Source organism: Emydura macquarii, unplaced genomic scaffold (genome assembly GCF_026122565.2).
Source record: "Emydura macquarii macquarii isolate MOO-44397 ecotype Brisbane River unplaced genomic scaffold, CSIRO-AGI_Emac_v2 contig_1263, whole genome shotgun sequence".
Lineage (NCBI taxonomy): Eukaryota > Metazoa > Chordata > Testudines > Chelidae > Emydura > Emydura macquarii.
The window spans coordinates 665,494-682,731 of NW_027131400.1; the positions used below are offsets into that span (position 1 = coordinate 665,494).

The following is a 17,238-nucleotide window of genomic DNA, read 5'->3' on the forward strand; positions in this document are numbered from 1 at the left end:
AGGTAAATAGTGACTGTGCTTATTATACAGCAATCTAATTGATCACAGCATGGTAGACCCTCATTTACCATAGCATGGAACACTAAATACTTTTGTACCCTTTTATAGGATTTCCTATAAAGGTTGAATTTTAGGTGCCCTAAATTAGCCCCCTACATACATATTTAAATACCTTCTTTAGGGATTGAAGTATGATTTAGGCATGCTAAATCCCTGTGATTATCTAAATCAATACCTGTGTACCAAAATATTCACACAGATGATTAAAGATGACTGAAGTTTGAAATTTGGACATCTAGAAACTATGTTTTAGTTGGAATATGTTGAGTTGGAATATTAACATAGAATTTTTACTGTGGCTAAATTACATCCCAAAAGATAGAACTTCAATGCAACACTCAGAATTTTTGACAGTAACAGTAGTAGCTCTTTAATCTGGTGAGGAAGATTCATATTTTTTAATGCCATAGATGCTTTCCAGGGCTTCTGACATCTACAGAAACCAATGGGGCTGATTTTGCTGAATTAAACTTTTATCTATAAAATTAAAAAGTAGATTCCCAAATGATATTTATATCTTTGGCATGCCTATACACATCTTAAAACTGTTTTAAACCACTATATTAATTAGAACTTAGAATAAAAAACCCAGGTTTTTACAGGAACATTTTAGATAATAGCAAAAAAGTAGGTTAAGCCATTTTTATTTCAGTTCATCTCCAAGAAGAAACAAAGTGCCTCATTACAGGACAAATGTATATTTTTTTACTTAGTGTCTGTACTGTAAATGATCTTTTTTCAATTCCATACAACAGCATCATAGGCCACGTTTTGCTAATAGATTATAAGGTATCCCTGTGAATTTCAAAATCTAATGTCTACAAGCCATCCTTTGAAAATTAGGTTCAGTATTTTATATCTATATTTAACTATTTTCATCTTATTAAAAGGATTGATTTTTTACCTTTTCCATTTGACACACATTAATCTAAGTCACTCAGACTGAATGCACCTTTTAGTCATTTTTTTTTTTTTAAAGGAGGGTGATGAAAAGAAAGGGGTCTCTTTGCTATAAGCAGAGAGATTTTTTTTTTTTTTTAATTCTTTCAAAGTTGCTTTTTTGAGGCCTTCTTGAGCAGTCTCATTAACTGCCTTAGGAAGCCTTAACCCCGAGTTTTAAGTTTTGAAGAAAGGGAGCAAAATTCCCAACTCAAATAAAACCAAGAAGAAATCTACCATTTTCTTAAAGGGCCAAATCCTACTCACCTTGAACAGGAGTTTTAGACAATTTTAAAAACTGTATTATTATACCATTCCTATCGGCATGGTATCCAAACACTTAACAAGAGCAAGTGTTTGGCCTAATGTGTGGAAACTTGCTGAGTCATTCATTCTATCCTATTGCTTTGCCAGCTTTATTTATTCTACACAACTTCAGAGTATCCCGAGAGATGGATGCCCTTGACAAACTCAAAGACACATTCAAACAGAAAGATTCTGGCATTTACCCACAGATAACATGACCCCAACAATAACATATATATATAAAACTAATAAATCCATCAATAAATCTACTGCAAGAGTCCCTCTCCCCACTTTCAGCCTCCATTCAATTTCCAATGCTAGGATATGATTTTTTTAAAAAATATTTGTATCCTAGTGATATGGAAGAAATAAAGCACAATTATTCTAGCAACCTCAAAACACCAATATTTCCTGCCATAGTGGCCTATTTTGTAATCAGATAAACTTTCCTCAGAAAATAATAAGGGATGGTATTTTCAACATGCATAAAGGAATTAAAATGCCCTTTGTTGATTGAAAGTCAATGAGAACTGAGAGTCTAACTCTTAGGGCTTGTCTACATGGGACATCCAGGAAAATTAATCCAAATTAACTAACATTGTGAATTTGAAGTGGATTGGTTAAACCACATTAAACCTCTCTGTCAACACCCTCATTCAAAATTAAAAGTAACTTTAATTTGGTTTAATATTAATTCACTTCCAAAATGAATTAAATAATCTGTATTAAGATCACTTGAATTCTGAATAAGAGCATTCACACAGGGATTTATTGTGGTTTAATGAATCCACTTCAAATTCACACCTTTTGTTAATTTGGATTAATTATCCTGGTTGTTCCCTTGGACACAAACCTTTTGCATTTTGAAAACTCTACCTATAAGCACTTCTAAACAAAATGACAAGAAATATTAGTTTGCCACAGATATTATAGTAGGAAATTGATTCACAGCTCTTTCTCAGATGTTGCAGGAGATACATGTATGGCAGGTACCTCCTTAACATCGTGGAAATAATGCTAGGACCTGTGAGGGTTGTGTTTTTATATTTGTAGAAAGTCTCACAGTACTTCTTATGACGTTAGGTCAGATTAATTTTGGCAGCCCCATTCTAAAGTGCTTCTCAGCAGTTAACGACATGGGGAACAAGGAAGCTACATCTAAACATGTAAGGAAAATAAAAACAAAAAAACCCCAAAGTCACCAAAGGTTGCAGAGCTGCTAACAGCTAATTGTGAGGAGTTAGGAGGGAAAGAGAATGCCCAAAAATACTGATCAGCCAAACTTGGTAAATGCTTCATTACCACGGATAAGATACCTAAAAATGGACACCAGTGATCCAGATTTTCCCCTCTTTATATGCCCTCTTCTCCACTCTGAGGAATTCTCCAACTCTGTCCAGGATCACATTTCCTTCCTTCCTCCCCCATTTTTTGATGTCTCCTCATGGGTGTTCCACCTCTGCCTTAAACTAACCTTGGCACAAGTGAACTTACGTTTCCTCCCTAAACACTCTCCTCTTGTTTCCACCCCAAATCACTGTCGAATAATAACCCATAATCCGCTTCACAACTCAAATTCACAGATTTGGTCATCTTTGATTCCTCCCTTTCCTTTTCTCCTCACATCCATACACCTCCCAAATCTTGTCACTTGTATAAATGTTTCTAAACCACACCCCTTCCTCTCTAGCCACACTGCCAAGACACTGGTTTATGCTAATGGTTCTCTTTTGCCTGAATGACTGTCTCCTCTTTTTGCCTCACTTTTCCAATCTTCACTCTAACATGCCGCAGCCTACATAATTTTCATCTACTGCCTCCCCAACAATGTTACCTCCTCTCATTCCACTGCCTTCTTGTCTCTTTCCAGAGAAACTTCAAACTGCTTCAGACCTTTAAACCTTTGGAAAACTGCCCTGCTTTCATCTCATTTCTTTCCCCTCCAGGCGTAATCCTGGGCTCGGCCAGCTCTTCATACTTATTTGCTCCTTTTGTCTCTTCCTTCTACATATACTTAAACTTTGTTTCACAGTGCCCCTTATTCCTAGATTAGCCTCTTGCCATGTACAAGCCCACAATTTCCTTCGTCAAACCCTTCGTCAAAAAGCTACTTCTCTTCAACTTCTCCTTTCCCCATCTGTGCTGTCCTATCTACTCTATTGCTTCTTAAAAATATCAGACTGTATATGATTAGTTTGCTATATACATAATCCTTTGATGTCAATGAAAAGGCCTTCATTGATTTAATAGGCCTGTATGCCTGCCATCATTTTTAATGGTTGAATCCCTACTCTCTTTCTTTTCTGTTGTCATATTTTATGTTTGTACAACTGAGGTTTGAAATCTCTGTACATTACCATGACGTTATGATACTATATTATGGAGTCACTTGTTCACTACTCCATATAAGGCTTCATTGAGATTTTCCATTTGAATCAGATACACAACCTCTGTTTTGTAGAGAGGATGCAGCATATCTTTCCCAAATTTACAGCATATAATCTGCAAGTATAGACAAATTTCCTGACGATATTTAGATAGATCAGTTAGTCAGTGCGAGTTAAAAAATAATTTAAAATTGGTTTTATCAATCTCACTTCTGGAAGGCAAGCATTCACAGAGAGTGGAGGTAGGGCTGTAGTCTGTGGTGCATGCTAGTGGTAAGGAGGCTATTGGTGGAGGAGTAGAGGCAATGAATTGTTAGGCAACTTTTCCATTTCCTTGTTTTTGTGTCCAATATGTTATGCACGTAGCAACTCTAACTTTGATACCACAGTTTTTTATGTATGAATAAATGTTGATAATATTCAAATTTCAATGGCTGTCGCAAGGGTAGAATTGAGCTTTGTGCGTTAATTGTTTTTTTCCAAAAAGCCCCCAAATTATCAATATGCAGACAGCATTGTCCTGTATATAAGGCATTAGACTAGAAGTTAGATGAATTGATTTCTATTCCAGATATTACACTGACCTGCTCTTGGACAAGTCACTGCATTTCGGTCTCCCCCATCTGTTTAGATTGTAAGCTTTTCAGGGCAGCCATCTCTTATTATGTGCAAGCCATCTCTTACTATGTGTTTGCACAGTGCGTGGCACAGTAGAGTCTACAGCTAATACTGTAACAGAAATAATAATAAGCTCAGTCACTGACATGGTTTATTGAAAGTTTGAAGTTCCCTGGTTTTCCTCAGCATACTGTAGGAGTCAATCTAAAAAAACGGTTTGAATAATTGTATGTGAATCTTCAACAACAACAACAACAGCACATCTCAACTATTATCTTCCCTTTTCCCCAAAAGGAGAGTTCTCTTTGATAATATCTAAGAGACTGTCAAGCAAAGGGGTTTTCCTTCTAAAAATCTCTCTCCAGCAAAAGGCAAAAGGAATGTTAAAATGAAAGCCTTAATACTTTACATTTCAAGTGTTTTAACTGATTTTCCTTCTTTTCTTTATCTTTGATAAAAGGGCAAAAAGATGTTTAATGAAATGTTTGTCATAGTACTAAACAGGCTGAAGTCTCTTGCATCCCATATCCCAGACCCCAGGCCTTGTTTAACATTAGACATTGACTGGGTTACGATAACATCTTTGGGGCGATACCGTGAAAGCAGGCAGAAGGAGTTTCGCTGCCAATATACCTAAACTACCTCTTCAAATGATATTAGATAAGCACTTTTCTGTCAGCTTAGTTATGTCTACACAAGTTTATACCAGCAGAGTTTCTCACTCCTAACCAACGTAGTTAAGCCAGCACCACTTTCCAGTTTAGAAAGTGCACTTTGTATCTTAGAACTACTGCACAGAGGAGTCATTCTTTCCCTCAACTGCAAAAGATATTAAAAACTCTCTGATACCAGATTTAAACTGACCATCTGATAACCTACAAGTGAAAATAGCAGCTCATTATGGTATCTCTTTTTGAGGGCAATAAAGCAACCACTGGAGATAAGATAAATGACACTTACCCAGTATCCTGTGAATTTGAGGAACAAAACCCATATAGGTCTCTCAGATAGGCTATGTCTATACTGCTGCTCATATCTGGCTACTTACCCATGTACAGTATATGCTTCTTCATGTACCCCATACCTACGCTCATGTACTGTGCTAGACACAGGTACAAGCCGTATGCACATATCCACATCAACATTGCTGCTTTTTGGTACATTCATTGGCAGCATGACAGGGTTCTGTGCATCACAGGAAACGCTCCAGGAAATGCCTTTCAGTATGCTGTTGGCACGTCACACACTTGTCAATGGTAATTCCCGCTCACCCCATCTCCGGCAAACTTGGTGGAAGACATGGAGCAAAGTGACCAATGATATGTTTCTGCTGCTGCTCCTTCTTGTGGGACAAATGTGCATGTATTGCAGTATGTGACTGGTAAGAATTTCAGGTGAATGGACTCAGACCTTTCTCACAAGTCAAAGACAGGTGACTAGGACAGTGGCCGATCTACTGTTGTTCCATGACACATGCAGGACTGCTGGTGTCATGATTGTGTATCTATAGGTAGACTGCTGCTGCTTGACCTGGAGAACCAGGATGGTGTGGTGGAATCACATCATCTTGGAAACTTAGGATAATGACCAGTGGCTACAGAACTTCAAAATCGAGGAGATTGTGTTCCTGGATCTCTAAGAGATACTGGCCCTGGAGCTGCAGTGGCAAAAAACTGCATTCTGTAGACCCATTCTAGTGCAAAAATAGGTGACCATTCCCTTTGGAAGCTGGCAGTGCTGGGCTGCTACTATCAAAAACCACTTCACAGTCACTAACTACAGTCACAAACCACTTCAGGGTGGAGAAGGCAACTGTCAGGCTTGCAGTGATACAGGTTTGCAAAGCTATCAACGGTCATCTAACCATGCATGGACAAATTTCTGGAAATTATAGTTGGGTTCCAGAGAATGGGGTTTCTGAACCTGCACAAGAGGCCACCGAGGCACTCACATTCCCAAACTTTGCATACCAAAAGGAACAAGTGATTGTGTCAGTAAAAATAGTTATTACTCACTCATTCTTCGAGGCTTAGTGGATCACAAACGCAAGTTAATGAAGACTGTTGGACACACAGGGAAGATTCATGATGCCAGGATGCTGAGACAATCGGAACTGTAATTGAAGAGGGAGGAAGGGACTTTATTCCCCAGAAATGACATGGTTCTATATGGTATCTCCATGCCCAGCTACTCTGGGGAACCCTAAGCCTACCCACTTCTACCCTGGCTAGCAAAACTCTACCTCAGCACCAATGGGAATTCAACTTCAAGCTAAGCAGCTGCAGGATGGTAGTGGAGAATGGATTTGGATGGCTGAAAGCTCATTGACATTGCCTATGCCTAGATGCCACTGTGCCAATACCATCTGCGTTATTGTGGTGTGCTGAGAGTTTCATAGCATGTGTGAGACTAAAGGCAACTACTTTGGGACAGCATGCACAGGATAGAAGCAGCAACTTGAAAAACAATTACAGACAGCTTGATCTAGTGAACATTCATACTAGTGCTGGATCATAGCAGGCTGGGAAATCAGAGATTCAAGACACAAGCACAAATTGTAAGAGTGGGTGACCTCAGCCTACTTCCAAGCAAAGCATCATACACCCTGCTACTGTTGCTGTCAAAACATACACGGAACATTCCCACTCACTTGCGTTTCAACGCACAGTTTCATTCCCCTCCTACCAACGGGCATTAGCCACTCATTTAGGTAATCACTTATTACATGTAATTAGGGCTGAGCACCTCCTCAGATATAGCACTTTGTAGCTTGTGGTTGGTGCTGCAAAGAGTGCCTGACCTGTAAGACTGCACTTTTTTTGTTGTGGTAGTGTTCACCACTGTTAGCCTGACACCAGGTTAGGGAGAATATCAAGGTTTGTAGGACCATCAGAACAGTTGATGAAGGGGTGGGGAAGAGCTTTTACAACTGGTTTTGACAAATATTCTCCACACACAATCGCAGGAGCACTTACTGCCTTTTAACTATAGGCAACACCATCATTCAAAGGGTCATTGTTTGTGGGGGTTGGAAGGGCCACACTAGTGCTGTCTACTATGTGGCAGAAGTTAGTTACTTTGCTTTGTTTTTCCCAGTTCTCAAACCCATAGGAAACTTTATTAACTGTGAAAAATAAAGAAAAGGGATATAATTATTTGTTATTTCCCTGAATACCACACTTTCCACATGTCTCCAGTTTACTATTCTATATTCACATATATCTGCCATAGAAGATCGAGGGGAGGAAATTTGGAATGGGAGAGAGATGATAATGTGGCTTTCTGCCCCAGGCAGTTACCTGACTTGCAGCATCAATTGGTGGAGCTCAAAGTTAAAGAAGTGGGGACCAAAAAAAAATTACAATCTGTATGAAGGATCCATACATAAATAAATGAAAATGACTTGTATTGAAACTAGTAAGTGTAGTGTAACTCTCAACTCTTTCCTAACAGCAGCTGTGAAAGAAAGCTGAACGGATCATACTTCCCAAAGAACTTTAACACCTATGACCATGTGTCCTTGTTTCATCTTTTCCCAGAAAATGGGGGACAAGGGGAGAGAATGGCTGCAGGAAGTGGTTTGGGGAGGAGCGGAGACAAACAGGGTTTGGGGGCCAGACACATACTAGCCTTCAGGAACGGTCTCAGGCTCATCATTCCCCTCCTGCATGGTCACAGGGCTCCCCTGGGAGGGGTTTTGGGTGCTTGTGAAGCTTGTTGTGCTTAGAAAGTCCTGCAGCTTCACCTGGGTGGGGATGAGAGAGGCACGGTTGGATCCTCCACCTCAGCAGTACTTTGGGTTGTAGACACAGGAAGGGGGATAGCTGGAGGGTGAGGAGGTGACTGTTTCCCTTCATGGTAGTGGCTATTGCAGCAGTGGAGGACTCAAATTCTTTCCACCACCACATGTGCCAGGGATTAAACAGGGCATACTCCTGGGCCCTTTGGGTAAGCTCCTGTTTCCTGTAACCTGTTCCAGAAACTGGATCATTATTGACTTTTGTCTCTGGAGCAGGGGAGGAAATTCCTTCTGCTCAACAACCCTGTCACAGGGTTCACTCACCACAAGTGTTGCCTCCTGCCAGCCATTCTGGGGATTAGCTCTGCCCGTTTGCACTCTCATGTTGTCTTTTCCCATCTTATCTCACTCTGCTGTCCTGCTCACTTCCAAGTCCACAGTTTCATCTCTGGGGCTTAGCCCTCTGGCCAGGTCACTAAAGTCCTCCCCTTCTAGGGAATTCAGTCTTTCCAGACCTGCTGCCTGGCTAGCACCTTCAACACCCTTGTCACTATCCACTAGCTGATAGGGGAACCCAGGACTGCCCTCTACTTTGGGTTCCACCCCAGGGACACTATAACAAGCAGCCTCACTACCTGTACAGTCCTACCTCTTGCTGTTGTTTCCCTGAGTTTCTCCCTCCACACCTGGCTTCCCTCCACTCAGGAAGCAAATAACTACAGCCCTCTGCAGCCAGCTAGTGAGCTGTATACAGACCCTGCCTGTTCCTGCACAGCTGAGCCTATCCTTAATTAACTGCCTCCAGCCTAAATCTCCCTTGCTTGCAGCCTAATTAACTGATTGGGCCCACCTGGCCTAATTCAGCTCTTTCACCACTGGTGCAGGGAGTCCAGTCCACCACAAACCCCTTCCTCCCAAAGAGAAACTGCTTTTGTCCTGACTGCTTCTGTCAATGCTACTGAGCAGGCCCTCCATGTCCTTCTTGGTCTGCCCTTATGTCCCCAGGCAGCTGCTGCTGTCTCCCAGGCAGTATGAGTTTATCCTTCTCAGCCAGAGGGCCTGTCAAGTCAGTCACAAAAGCAGCTTTATACATATTTTTTTTCTTGGAAATTGCGCAAGAAACCCCTCCCTCCACGCCCTGTAACAGAACTTTCCTGTTGAAGCCACAATAGAGATATTTGTTAGTAGGTCAAGGAGGTGAATGTTTCCTTTACCTTATTTCTCAGACAATTTTTGCAGCCCCTGAGAAAGAAACATCTGCTGAAAATGGTAGGGAGCACCAACTATTAGTTTTAAAAAAATGTAATGCTGATAAGTATGTGATGGGGTTGCGGGGTATACATTTATTCCAGAGGCAACATTAAAAGTTCCCACTGTCTTCTGTTAAAGCTGGCCAAGAGTTGGAGAACATAGCAGTTCTGAAAGTAACAGACCACAAAATGGTGGTGGCTTCCTAGTCCTGTTACAGGGATCTAGCAAGCGCTGCTAGAGCAGTTTGTGCTGCTCAACATAGTGCTGAATGGAGGGGTTTGGTGAGCCAAGAAGGTGGACCAAGCTGGATCTGTGCTGCCATTGAATATTAAGAACCTGCTGGGGGTTCTGCTGTAGTAGAAGTTTGCAGACCTAGGTTTACAGGATGGGGAGGCAATCCAAATGGAAATAGACTGTATTCTAAACTAGCAGACAGACTGCAGGGGAGGGGAGAAGTGAACCACTGCAAACACGCACCTGTCCCTGCAGCCTCTAGAAGTCTAGCCCCACATCCAGCGATGAGCAGAGAAAGAATAGGGGTGAGTGGGGAAATTCACACAGCAGCTTTACTTTGTTCCATTAACTTTCCAATCAAGACCCCAAGCCCCTTGCCTTCCACTGCAAAGGGACACCATGCAGTGTTTGTGCAGCTGCTGGAGCAGATTCCCCACCTTTACCCCTCTCTTCCAGCTTCTGTGGCATGGCTTAGAGCATGGAGACCCTGGAAGACAGGGCCTGGGAATGCTTGAAAACATTTGTATAGTGACAGGGGTCTGCGCTCAAAGCAAAGATTTCCCTTCTCCTTGCTACATGTAAGCAGCCCTGACACTAAGTCCGCCCCCTTCTGCACTTCCCAGTTGCGGAGGAGAGGAGGGGTGTGTTACTGTAGTGAAAGTCTGTGATCTTGAAAGGAGCACAATACAGCTGAAATGCTGGAGAACCATTAATCTTGTACACGTGTTCTGTCCCCTAATCCCCTCTCTCCCTGACAGCCTCTTGCCCGAGACCCACAAAGCCAAGGGCACTATGATAGCTTTCTGATAAGCTGTTCTATAAGTCCCACCCACAGCTTTATAGTGGCTCATGGTAATTCAATAAAATGTTGGGTTTACAGGTGGTGGTAGGGGTGGGGAAAGTAGGAAGGTGGCTTTGCAGTTCTGCAGCAAGAGAGAGGGGATGTTGGCATGGAGGGTGGAAATTTAACTTTTAGCCTTAGGTTCCCATTCCTAGAGAATCTCAAGGCCCTCCACTGATTCATCAGGAGGGGGTTGCTGAGCCCGCTTCTCTGGGTAGAGGTGCAGAATAACTCATTCCTCTTCCTCCATGTCTTACAGGGCCACCTCCTCTATGGTCCCTGCTGTCTCCTCACCTCAGCCCTTCTCGTCATGCTGTTAGATGATGAAGCCGATGGGGGCTGTTAGTCACCGCAAGCTTGGCCCTCAGACTAGATAGCACCCAGTCCAGCTCCTTGAAGGGGCATACTGCAGGACCCCTGCTGGAGCACCTGCCTCAGTCTTTTGCCTTCCGGTACTGGAGCCTGAGATTCTTTATCAGTTCCCTGCACTAGGCTGGTGAATGACTGCCTGCACCAGCCTCTCCTGCTAAAGGTGGATGTTCCTGGTGCTGTGGAAGAAGTCATGGAGGACAGTGAACTCCAGTCACACACAGCTGGGTGTGCTCGGCTGACCAGGCCACAGCTTTCAGAGTAGGTTACATGTTCACTTGTTCTTGTGACAAGAGTGCAGTAGAAAATAGTTCTTAAGTGCTCCGTGCAGCTCACTACTACCAGGGAGAATGGGGGAAACCAGAACATTTACAGATTTAGGAAAGGGTCTCTCAGGAAAAGGTCAGGGCATTGCTGGAACAGAGCTGGAGGACTATTGGACTCAGGACCTGCTACACATCCCTTAGCTCCATTCACACTACAAAATGGCATGGGTACAGGGCTGTGTCACAGCCTGAGGCATGTTCATACCCACACCACTCCAACATGGTAGCATTCTCTCTCTGCACACCTTGAAATCTGTGCTTTTGGGGTTTAGATGTGTATGGTAGTGGTGGTTCCAGCACAACCCAGGGCCTGGTCCCATCTCCAGTACAGAAGTAGCCATAGTGATAACAAGCATTAATAACAGCATCTTTATTTTGAGGGAACGTGAAGCTGTTAATACATTGTACTGCAACTTTACCATGACTAGGGAGGATTAATTCTAACAGAAATTCTGAGACAGATTCCAAGGTCTTATGACAAAATGCAAAACTGATACAAAGCCATGCATGTAGATGCTAACGAAGGTGGTTTTATTAAAGCCTTTAAGACCTACTGCTGAAGCTGTTACTACAATACATTTTCTAAGAGCTGCATGGGAATTAGGCACAAACAATTTCTTTCTGCTTTAATGGTAATTATATGACTAAATCCCATGCAACTCTGAAAAATGTATACAGCTCCATTATGCAGAACAGAGTACCTTCTACATAAAGGTGTTTGAGAAGTGAGGAACTTTGCATAATACTTAATAAATACAATTTCTAATAGCTTACAACAGCATTGGAAACTTTTATTCCTACTCACAGATTCTCAGATATACAGAAAAGCTCTATGTGTAAGTCACACAGGGCTCTCATCTGAGATCAGATCTGCACCGACATAGCACTAAAATGTGCATCATACATACAAGTCTGGAAGGGCTAGCAGCTGCAGCAGCCACCGCTGATAAAGGTAGCAGTCCTCCAAAAGGATGCCGTGCCTCTCCCAACTTAATCCTTGAATGTATCAGTAAACAATGTATCTGGCAGATAGGTTAGATCCAAATTTTAGTTGTGTTTAGTTTTAAAGGGTTTTACTACACCAGAACAACAAATGTTCCATGGGTCTTTAAAATCAAATTTAAATGAAAAGATCTTATTTGGCTTAAGACATTCCCTGCACTACATGGAACTCAGATTTTTCAGTGTTTAGCTAGTGTACAAGAACTAGTAAGTGAACCAGACGGGGGGAGGTGGGAGTGGGGGGGGGGGGAAGTGAAACTGACTATGCTACTTTCATTGTCCAAAATAAGTCTGATTTTTACTTTTTTTTTTTAACCTCCCCCACCCCCCAAATTAGTTAAAAATGTGCTAAAATTCATTTCTGAACAAAATTCAGAGTTTTTACTTAGCCATGGGAAACTCCCTCCTTTTTTCCATGATGTCATTTTGCAATTTAATTTTTGCCACAGGAAAAAGTAGAAAAAAAAAGTTAGAAAGTGAGAGAAAGTGGGTAGAAAGATACCTTCTCACTTTTTTACTCTTTCTAATAGAAAAAGTGTTGGGGAAGGGAGAAAAATGTTTTTCATCTGGCTTTCTCTTTTATTCCTCCACCTTTCCTCTCCCCCCGCTCCAGTGAACAAAAGAGGCAGGAAACCCCAAATTATAAAATGAAAACGTTTCTAAATTAAATGATTTTTTTTCAAAATGAAACAAATTTTTCATTTCACTTATTAAAGTACATGAAACAATGTTTTTCTTGAAAGAAAAATGAACGTGAAACATCTGATATTCAACAAAAAACTGCTTTCTTTCAAATATTTTTGCAGTTTCCCCTCTTAAAAAAATGTCTACTCACCTCCACATACTCGCCAAACCCAACATTTTCAAACCTGGCTGCCTAAAGTTCAGCTCCTACACCTTTGTGCAGATATTTTTGAGTGCTAAGTCTTTGGCTATTGTTTGGCTTGCAACTGCAAACTGCTTCGATGCACAAGAAAGATATTTTATTAATAAATGCCCCCACTACACAGTTAATGCTCCTTTTGACTTGAAAATTCTGAAAAAGGATACTGGTTTCACCAAAAAAAAAAAAAAAAAAAAAAAGACTTTGGGTTTATACACTAGCTATTAGTAGAGGAGGTAGAAGTTTCTCATTTGAAACATTTTTTTCTGGTGAAAAAAAGACTGATCAAGATGGACATTTCTACAGAAAATGTCCCTTTTCTATATTTATATTGAAAATTTAAAAACTGATTTTTAAAAAAAAAAAGCAGTTGAAATTTGAAAGTTTTTGGCTGGCCACGTAAAGTTTCTGTTAAACCAAAACTTTTTTTGGAGGGGGAGGCGGGGGGGAGAGGGGAGGAGGCAGATGGAAGTGCTAGGTTACTAGGGTTCCAGTTTTCAAAAACAAAATAACCTTGAATTCTGTGGAAATGTTGGCAGACAAAAAGTGAAAAAAAATGTGTATTTGTCAAAAAACAATTGAGGAAAAACCAATCTTCTGACCAGGTCTAAATAGTACTAGAGATGGTCCCTAATAATGAATTTCAGAATCAAAATCAGATGCAAATCCAAGCTTTCCCAGACTCCAGAGATTTGAGAATCAATGATCCAGTTAAGACTATTATATAGATAGACTAGAGTTGATCATCGTTTGATGCTGAAATTCCCCAAAGTTTGGATTCTAATTTGCTGTTCCCAATTAGGAACATTTCTAAATACATTCTGCTGTTTAAAACTAGCATAGGTGGAGTTTTCCCTGTACTTGCTGGACCAAGCTATGCACATATGCTTCTTAAAATGCATACCAATACCCAGGGATAATCAAATCTTATTTCCTGAGGGTCATCAGATCCATAAAATTTCACACCTATCTCTACATTCACTCTGCTCATTCGTGATAACATACTCGAATGTATAATCCACACACAGTTCAATGAAAGTTTCTAACCTATTAAAATATATAGATGGATTTTTACACAGTTCTGAGATTTCTAAATAGGTGAGGGAACAGAACTGAATGGATACCAGTGAGAGGCAGATTGCAGTATTTTGAGATGTGGCATGCTTCTTAGTGAAATAAGAGGCATGTCGCAAGATTTGAAAGCGAGGCATGATGACACACCACAGTCAACAAGCCAGGTTGTGTTTTTCCTTTTGTTACAGGAAGAGAGTCATGCCACACAATGGTGCAACCTCCACTACAAAGTCCTGTACAGACACATAGGAGCATTAGCCATGCTCAGGTGCATAGCTTTGCCGAGGGGTAGGCAATTTGAGATTGCAAGAAATCAAATCAGCTATGTGAACTGGAAAAAAACGTATACTAAATACTGAAATATATTCATTTATCTTAAGTAAATATATTTACAAATTCAACAAACATTTTAAAATATTTAAGTATGGAAAAGTTATTGCAACAATCTGGCTAGTGTGTATGTTTGCTACTATCTTCGACTGGATGGAATCAACTATATGTCACAGGCTCTATAACTTGGAGATCTCATCTTTCAGCTCAAACTGTAGAGGCATGGATGCTGACTGTTCACCTTGCACTGTTGCTATGAAATTCTGAATAGCCATGGCATAATTTAAAGGGCAAATATGGTGAGCGTGGGATTTAGAATAGAATAGAATAAAAACAAAATTACTGGGGAGGGAAATCAAGGGGAAGATAAAAATCATAACAAATCTCTTGTTCTATCAACACATTGGCCAGATTGGTAGTTGGTATAAATCAGTGTAGCTCCATTAACTATTTCCACCAGTTAAGGATCTGACCTATTATTTCTACTCTTAGAAATACTTAGTGGGAATAGTTTGCACTGGGGAATTGTCAGGAATTAGTCTTTTTGAGAACACAGACATTAATGGAACTTTTGCATTATGTATGTGTATGGATTTTTTTGTGCGTGTTTGAAATTAACTTAATCTTAATGAAGTTTGCTGCGTGAGAACTTTAAAAAAAATGATGCTAAGTTTGTAAGATATGCCCTTTTCCTTCATATCTTAGGAGGAGTCTCACAAAGGGAAGAAACCCCATCTGGCAGACCCTAGGAGATCTGATAGGGGATCTTGGTTGGCTGGCCACAGAGTCTGTTGCTAACCACAGTCCATGGGAGGCACAAAGTCCTGCAGGTCCCAGGAGGTACCCAGAAGGGAGTCAAATGGGCAGGAACGTTATTTTCTCTTACAATTAAACAGTCTATACCACGGGACACAGAGCACTAAATACACAGAGGCATGGTTAATCACACACACACACACACACACAGGATACAAATGTGCTGTGGGGGGCGGGAGGGATGGGTGTTTATGAGCAGGGAAACTGAACTCATGCACAGAGTTTGTTTCATGCATAAGTTTCATTCCCTCCCAACTTTTGTTGTTAGTACACCCAGGTGTAACATCCTTTAGGATGGTATAGCTGGCTCTACCACCTATGGCTGGCCTGCTCCTTGTGGATGATGGCCACCATTCGGTCTTCTCTCAACAATTTTGCGTCACTGTGCTCCTTACCTGTTACTGAAGCTGGGCAGAAAACAGTTTTCTCATCACATAAGAGTCAAGATTTTTAACTCTCCCTCACCGTCCCAAATTGGGATGAAAAGTTGAAATCACAGAAGTCTTCATGAACTGAAAATGCAGAAAAACTTTAGATCAAAATGTTGTTTTAAAATGATCAGAACAGTTTTTTAAACTATAAAACAATGTCAAAAGCCAGAATTTTTTGTTTTGAAAATGTCAAAATGGGTTATTTCAAAACAATTTCAAAGAGCTGTTCCAAAAATGGGAAGTTTGTCAAAGCTGACCCTTCGCCACAAAGTTTCACTTTTGACAAAATTGGCATTTTCTGATGAAAAGCCTTTAGTGAAAAATGTCCTCAACCAGCTCTAGTTGCTAGTGTAATACATACTCTGCTCTTACCTGATGACCTCAGGGTGCTTATTAAATCATTAAGCTTTATAACCCTCCTGTGAAGTACAGGAGGAGAGTATTATTATTCCCATTTTACATGCAATTGAACTAAGGCAATTGGCTTGAGGCTAAAAGACTTTATCTAGATCACTAAGAGACTGAACTGGAAATGGAAACATGTTCCTGATTCCCAATCCCTTACTCTAACCACAGATATGGTTTCTCACTCACAGTGAAGATAAAAATAAGGAATTACATATGCTTGAACAATTCTCATAACAGTTTTATGAGTAGCTTGAGTTTGTGCTCATTTGTACCATCTGAATGTCTGTTTTCATTTTCTTTTCGCAATATGTTTGCTTGGAAATTTCCATCCAGATTGCTATTAAAAATATATACAGTAACGTTCCCAGTGACAGTTTCTTTATATTAATGTGGAAAGTTTCCCTTCCCCCAGTGTTCAAAGTGCAATATATTCCTTCACTTGTGACACTTACCAGAGGGGGGGAAAAGTGTATTGTACTCTATTCAGGTTCTTATTATGCACCCAAAACTGATGTCTGAATGCTTTATAGGGCTAAACACCAATTGAGGTTAGTTATGTCAACAATGTTTCCTCCGTTCTGTCCCCCATCAAGTTTTTTTACATGGGATGTGTGTGTTCTTGAGATGCTAATAGGTATGAAGAAAGTAAATCAGAGAAATAGGATTTTCAGTGAGACCATAAAGTGGATGAATGGTGCGTCATGCTTACATTCAGTTGGAGTGTAGTATGGTAGCAGTCGCCCCTCTCCCTCTGGCTCAGAGCGAGTCCACACCACATTGCTACGTCACCCAGATCAGTCTGTCGACAAGGGAATTAGCCAGTCAAGTGTTGAGGCGTGGCCTTTTGGAAGGGCTGAACACTAAGCAATCTTAAGGGAGCCCTGGCCCTCAGGCTGGGCACAACTAGGGGCAGTCTTGGGGATCGCAAGATTTCAGGCAGGGCAGAGCCAGCAAGCACAGCTCTAGGTGGGAAGGTTGCCACCCCAGGGATGGAGTGGCAGGAGGTGGTGGGGGACCAAAGCTCACCCTACTACACCGGGTCCCAGCCCAGGGCCCTTACAGTGGTGGAGGGATCCACCTTCTGGGTTATTAGGGATCCCACTGAAACATGCTGATGCAAGTGCCCACAGCAAGAACCAGACTAAAAAGTCTGGTTTCCCTGGGCTATTTCCTACCATAGTCTAGGGAAAGGCTTCATCACTCAGGGGTCCTCTGCCTCATTGG

At 41.2% G+C, this 17,238-nt stretch overlaps 1 long non-coding RNA gene across 3 annotated transcripts in view; it reads right to left on the bottom strand.

The window, feature by feature from the left end:
* LOC137154657 (uncharacterized) overlaps positions 1 to 15,684 on the bottom strand; it is a 64,459-nt gene extending 48,775 nt beyond the window's left edge. The window contains exons 1-3 of one of the 3 annotated variants that reach the window (XR_010920262.1): positions 15,571 to 15,684; positions 6,326 to 6,423; positions 4,445 to 4,514 (exon numbers count right to left, since the gene is read on the bottom strand). This is a non-coding gene — a long non-coding RNA (uncharacterized lncRNA). Of the gene's footprint in view, positions 1 to 4,444; positions 4,515 to 6,325; positions 6,424 to 8,373; positions 8,726 to 15,570 lie in introns of those variants that run through there. The other 2 variants (XR_010920261.1, XR_010920260.1) reach the window with 2 other exon arrangements.
* Between the last annotated feature and the right edge of the window lie 1,554 nt (positions 15,685 to 17,238).